Below are 6134 nucleotides of genomic sequence, written 5' to 3' on the forward strand. Positions count from 1 at the left end.
GGGCTTAAAAGATAAAAATCCAGCAGAAAACACGTTCTCATAACATGAGTATTCAATGCTTACAACGTGAGTAAGGTCTTTCCAGAAGATAAACATCGCGTAGTAGAGTCCTTGTCAAACACGAATAACGATTGAACTCACGATGTGAGACACATATGCTCATGACGTGGGTGTGGATAATTCGAAAATTATAAATAGACCTTGATCCCTACGGTTTAGGGAGGTTAGCTGACTTGAGAGAGGGTTCGGAAGTCAAAAATCAGAGAGAAATAAGGCCTGGAAATTGGGTTGAACACCAAGGAAGAAGTTCATAATTCAATTTTTAGTTTGGTACTTTTATACATGTTTTTTTGTTATAACTTGTTTGTGTTTATTTGTTAAAATGTCCAGCTAAATCCTGCTGCTTCTGTTAGCTAGATGAAGCTACAACTCATGGTTTTATTCTATTGATTTAGACTTTTCTTGTTGGTTAATGTCTTGTGTTTGATTGATTACACCTAACATGCTTAATTTGATACAAGATTGCTTAAACTTCTTATTCTGTGTAGTTAGTGACCATTAATCTGCATGAATTTGATTACCTGGTAATTTAGTGAACATTAGATTATTAGAGCTAAGATCAAACCAATCTTAGATAAGTAATTGAACTATTGAATTTAGCTGTGCTAGAGAACTCATATTGTGGCCACAATTATGTTTATTAATTCAATCTTACATAGCTCCAATCATATCTAATATATTGATTTTGTGTCAAATTATGTGTGACCATACATAGCTCTACATGAATTAGTTTAATATTAGTAAATTTGGAATTGAATTGCTAGTAATATTTTAATTGGTAACCAACAAGAGTTGTCCTAATCAACAGTTAAACCGTTGAGGGAAGGTGGATTCAAACTAACAAAAGTGTTTTGTTATTTGATTGAATTAAGTTAAGAAATTAAGTTCATCTAAACTTGCAAAATTAGATAAAAACCATTACTTTGCTAGAAATTTAGGTTAATTTAATAGTAGATAAATTAATCAATTAAAATTGTTCCCTGTGTTCGACCCCGACTTACTTAGACTACATTACAATCCGACTAGGTACACTGCCTAGGTGCATATTGGTTAGTTAAGTTAGTTAGGAAATAAATTTAAAATTAATAGGTGTAGCTATTTGCACGCATCAAGTTTTTGGCGCTGTTGCCGGGGAACGACCATTTTTGTTGTTAATTTATTTGCTTTAGGTTAATCGATCCTTTTTGTGGGGTAAAACCTGCAAAAAGTTATTTTTCAGCCTAGTTGTTTTTTTGTTCAGCACTGAATTCATGACGTGAGCTTTCAAGGCTCACGACGTGAATCCAATCATTTTCTTTTTCTTTGTTTTTGTTCAGTTTTACATTTTTATTTTTGTTTATTTTGTAGTAGTTCATGACCAGAGGTTCCAACACGCCTTTGGTGCCACCACTTGAAGATCCAGAGTCAGTCATTCACAAAAAGACGGATAAGAACGCAGGAGTGAACGAAACACCAAAGAAGTCACCTTTCAAGGATCTCAAATCAGTATTTGGAAAGAAGTCAGGAAAGAAAGTGGGAGAGTCATGTACATCATCAAAGGACAAAAGCAAGTTATAAAGCTTTGATCAAATAATTAACCCACAAGAATCTGAGTACGAATCCGAGCTTGAATTTGCATTAGAAAGGAGTGAGAACGAAGATAGCCAGAAAACGAGATGGAAAACATTGTGGATATGTCCATGGGAGCATACAAGAATCAGATAAGAGACGATGTCGGTCCCGGGCTAGTACAACCTACAATTCCCGCCACTACAACTTCGAGTTGAAATGACACATTTTTGTTGCACTTAAGGATGTACCATTTTATGGAAAGGACCATGAGGATGATTACAATCACTTAGATGAAGTTAATGACATTGGGGACTATTTCAATATCCTAAATGTTCCAAGAGAGACCGTGTTGTTAAGGATGCTTCTCATTACTTTTAAAGGAGCTGCAAGAGATTGGTTGAAAGCACTTCCACCCAGTGCAATTACTACTTGGGCACAGATACGTGAGCAATTCTTGGAACAATTTTGCCCCCCATCAAAAATATCTAAACTCAAGAAGGCAATATCCAACTTTGAGCAAAATCCTGATGAATCACTTTATGATGCATGGGAGCGTTATAAGGGGTTGCAAAGGAATTGTCCTTAAAATGACCTCAACATACACCAAGAAGTATCTATCTTTTATGACGGGGTGAATGTCATGACAAGGAAACTCCTTGATTCTCAAGGACCACTTACTAAGAAAAATCGAGTGAAGTAAAGGAATTGATTGAAGAATTGTCAAAGCATTCTCATGAGTACCACAATCCAAGAAATGAAGGAGCAAGAGGCATTGCGGCTGGAAATTCTGAAGACATGGCTGATGTACTAGCTATGCTTGACACAATGGACAAAAAAATGACCAAGATGGACCATTCAATTCATGGTATAAGAGTTGGATGTGAAAGATGCAATGGTCCACACTTGAAAAAAGAATGCCACTTGGATGAACAAGGAATTAAAAAGGCTCAAGTTTCCTATTCTAGTGGGGATAAATATGAAGAAGATTGGAGAAAAACCGAGAAAGAGTGGTTTCCAACTAGGTCGAGGCTTCTACCAAAAGGCACAACCACCAGCCAAGAAGAAAGTTGATTTAGAAAATGTGTTAGCTCGTTTTACGGAGGATTCTGAAAAAATGCATGATGAAACGGATGCAGTGATAAGGGGACATCAGAATATCATGAAGGAGAAGGAAGCTTTGCTAAGAAATCACCAAGCATCGATCCACAATATTGAAGTCCAGCTAGGTCAACTAACTACTCTCGTACAAGATAAGTTATCTCCGAAAATCCCCAAGAAAAAACCTCATTCGCAAGTCATGATGATTGAAACTGAAGAAGAGGCTATTTCTAAGTTCCTAGAAGCACTAGAAGTAGAGCCACAACTGTCCGAACCAAAGCCGAAAAAGTCAAAAATCGAAGAAACATTTTCTGCTGAAACACCAGACTCACGACGTGAGCCTTCCAAGCTCACAACGTGGGCCGAGTCTGAACAAAAAAATTCAGCAAACATTCCAGCTTATCGTCCTCCTTTACCGTTTCCGTCCCGAGCTAATAGTCATCCACTGGAAAAGGAGCATTTGGAATTTATGAAACAAGTAAAGGGTATTTCAATAAATATTCATTTTATTAAATCATTGTCTAAAATTCCCGAATATGCAAGGTTCTTACAAGACTTGATAGATACTCGTCAGCCTTTGAAGAAAAACTCCAAGGTGGCTCTTAGTGAGCAGAGTTCAAATGTGGTATTAGGGGAGTTGTCAAAGAAGATGGGAGATCGTGGATGCCTCACTCTTCCGTGTGAATTTGGGAATAGTTTGAAGACTTATGCTTTAGCCGATTCTGGGGCTAGCATAAATTTAATGCCTTTTTCATTTTATTAAAAACTCAATATTCCGAAGTTGAAGGCTACAAGAATGACCATTCACATGGCAAACCGTTCAGTGACACATCCTAGGGGCATTGTGGAAGACATCTTAGTAAAAATTGGGAAATTTGTTTTTCCAATTGATTTTGTGGTTATGGATATGAAAGAAGATCATGATGTTCCAATCATCTTGGGTCGGCCTCTACTTAATACTGTTGGTGCCTTGGTTGATATTCATGAATCCAAGCTTACCTTGAGAGTGGGAGATGATGAAGCCACTTTTGGAATAGAGGATGGTTTCCAAGGAAATGATGTTCAAGGTGAAGTTTTTAATGTTGATAAAGAAGAATATGAACTTGAAGAGTTGGAGAAGCTTATGGAAGAACTAAAGATAATTCAACAAGTCAAACATACAAAACCAAGAGAATCCGTTCGATTGGTGTTTGAAGTAATTGCTTATACAAATCCAACTTCTTGGGTGAGTGAGGAAAGCGAAGATTTATCAAGTGACGAGGACGAGGTTACTTTTAAGGAAACGAGTTTAGCTATGGATGAGAAGGTGGTTCCCGTAGAGCAAAGAAATGAAAAATTGGAGAATAAAGGGATTAGACACAAGCTTGAAGTAAATGAGGTGGAAGCTATAAAAGAGAACTCCAAAAAGGCGTATATTAGACGAGTTTAAGCATATAAAAGGAGATGGAAGGAGCAAAAGATTCAAATGGTGGTGGAAACTCCGGATAATTCAACTTGAGGCAACCCGGAGTCCGGCTCGTGACTCCAAGAAAAAGAAGCGCTTTTCGGGAGGTAACCCGAGCTCGGTTTGAATTTTCTTTTCGTTTATGCCTTTAGTTTAGTTTTTGCATATTTAGTTTTTTTTTTTTGGATAATTGATCATCTAATGATCTAATACTCTTGTGAATGGCAAAAATTAAGTGTGGGGTCCTTGAATTAAGTGATAAATTAATTGGGATTTAAAAAAAATATAAGTGCTAATTAGGGTTTGTTTTATGAACAAACAATATTCACGACGTGAGCCCATATAACTCACGTCGTGAATAAATAATGATATACGAGGATGGTATATTTTAGCCCAACAATTCTGTTAGCCCAACTTTTGTTTTAAATTGAATTTGGCCCAAATATGTTAGCCCACAATGGACTCACGATGTGAGTCATAAAAGCTCACGTCGTGAACTTTAAACTCACGAGACCACGACTTAAAAAAAGCTGAAACACTTTAGCCAAAAACTTTTACAAAACTCATGAAGCGAAGTTGTTTTCTTAGTCCCCCCTCACATCCGATTTTGGCTATAATCCACCAAAAACAACCTTTGTGCTTACGTAATCTTCCATTTAAGGTAAATAACTTATGTTTTTAGTGATTAATGTTGACTAATTTGTTGATTTAGAGGCTAGGGTTTGTGATCATAGTTTAGGGTCACAAATTGCTATGATTATGCTTAGATTATGTCATGCATGCCCTTGTAATATGTTTGAAATTATTATTAAACAAAACCCTTAGCAAGTATACAACTAGAATCGGTTTGGAAATGGCTCGATTTTGAGTTCATGGTTTCTTGCCTTCGCACCCAGTTCACGACATGAGTCCGTAAGGCTCACGACGTGAATAATGGATTCCAACAATATTTCATTATTGTTAAATATTAACTGGCTATATGTTGTTGGTTTTGTTTCTGAGTTATGTTTTGGTAGAAAAATGGCACCAAGGCGTGAGGTTCAAGATGAACAAGGCGGGTTTGCTAACTTACAACCATTTTATATGTATCAAACCAACATCTCTCGTGATATCCTTACTAGATACAACAACAGATTAGGTTGACTTCACAATAGGGAATTCGCGGTTGCTCCAACTGTCAATTGGCACAAACTTAGGGAGGTGGGACTCCTTAAAACGGTTAAACCCATTTCTTACCAAAACTTTTGTGGAAAACGAGATTTATTTCACATGAAAGGGATGAAGCAACTTATTTGCTATTCAAGAAAAAGTATATAAGGAGCTTTGTGTGGAGTTTTTCTCTACCGTGACTTTTCAAGACAATATTTAAGACCCGAACTTCCAGCAGGCATTGGTTTTCCGGTTGGGTGGGGAGTACCGGGAATGTAGCTTGGTAGAATTTGCTTGGAGGATGGGCTTATATGATCCCCATGAATCCATGACGCCCAATTTTTTTACATTCTTACGAGAGGCTATCCGTACTTATTCCGGGGGAATGTCGGGACACAAGTTTTGGAGCCATATTGCTTTGAGTATTTTTAACTCGGGCGTGTCACCAGAAAGCAACATCAAATCACCCATCCATCACTTGATCCACAAACTCATCACTTTCTCCATCCGTCACAAGAAGGCATGGAGATAAAGTCACCAAGTTCAACTTTTTTTTCTTGTGGACAATTTTATAGTCGGGGGTTTGTTGCAATATCCCCTACTTCTTGGCCCGCTACTTAGCGGAATATGCGGTGAATTCCTGACCCGGGTACCCAACTTGTGGTGTTCACTTTGTCACCCGACTAGCCTATTCCTATGGAGTGATCATCCTGACCATTACAAGGACACTCACTTGTAAAGCAAGGAATGAGTTCTCTTTGAGCTACCTTGAGACAATGAGGGTGGTGGCCAATTATGGGTCACATTGGGGCATAGTAAACAGTGATGATGA

At 37.6% G+C, this 6134-nt stretch overlaps 1 non-coding gene across 1 annotated transcript; it reads right to left on the reverse strand.

Moving 5' to 3' along the window:
* Nucleotides 1-2098: 2098 nt before the first annotated feature.
* On the reverse strand, nt 2099-2205 carry LOC145077443 (small nucleolar RNA R71). The gene has a single exon (XR_013693187.1). It is a non-coding gene; the product is annotated as a small nucleolar RNA R71 (small nucleolar RNA).
* Nucleotides 2206-6134: the final 3929 nt, after the last annotated feature.

The sequence above is a fragment of the Lactuca serriola genome, chromosome 9 (assembly GCF_051521515.1).
Source record: "Lactuca serriola cultivar US96UC23 chromosome 9, Lser_US96UC23_V15, whole genome shotgun sequence".
Classification (NCBI taxonomy): domain Eukaryota; kingdom Viridiplantae; phylum Streptophyta; class Magnoliopsida; order Asterales; family Asteraceae; genus Lactuca; species Lactuca serriola.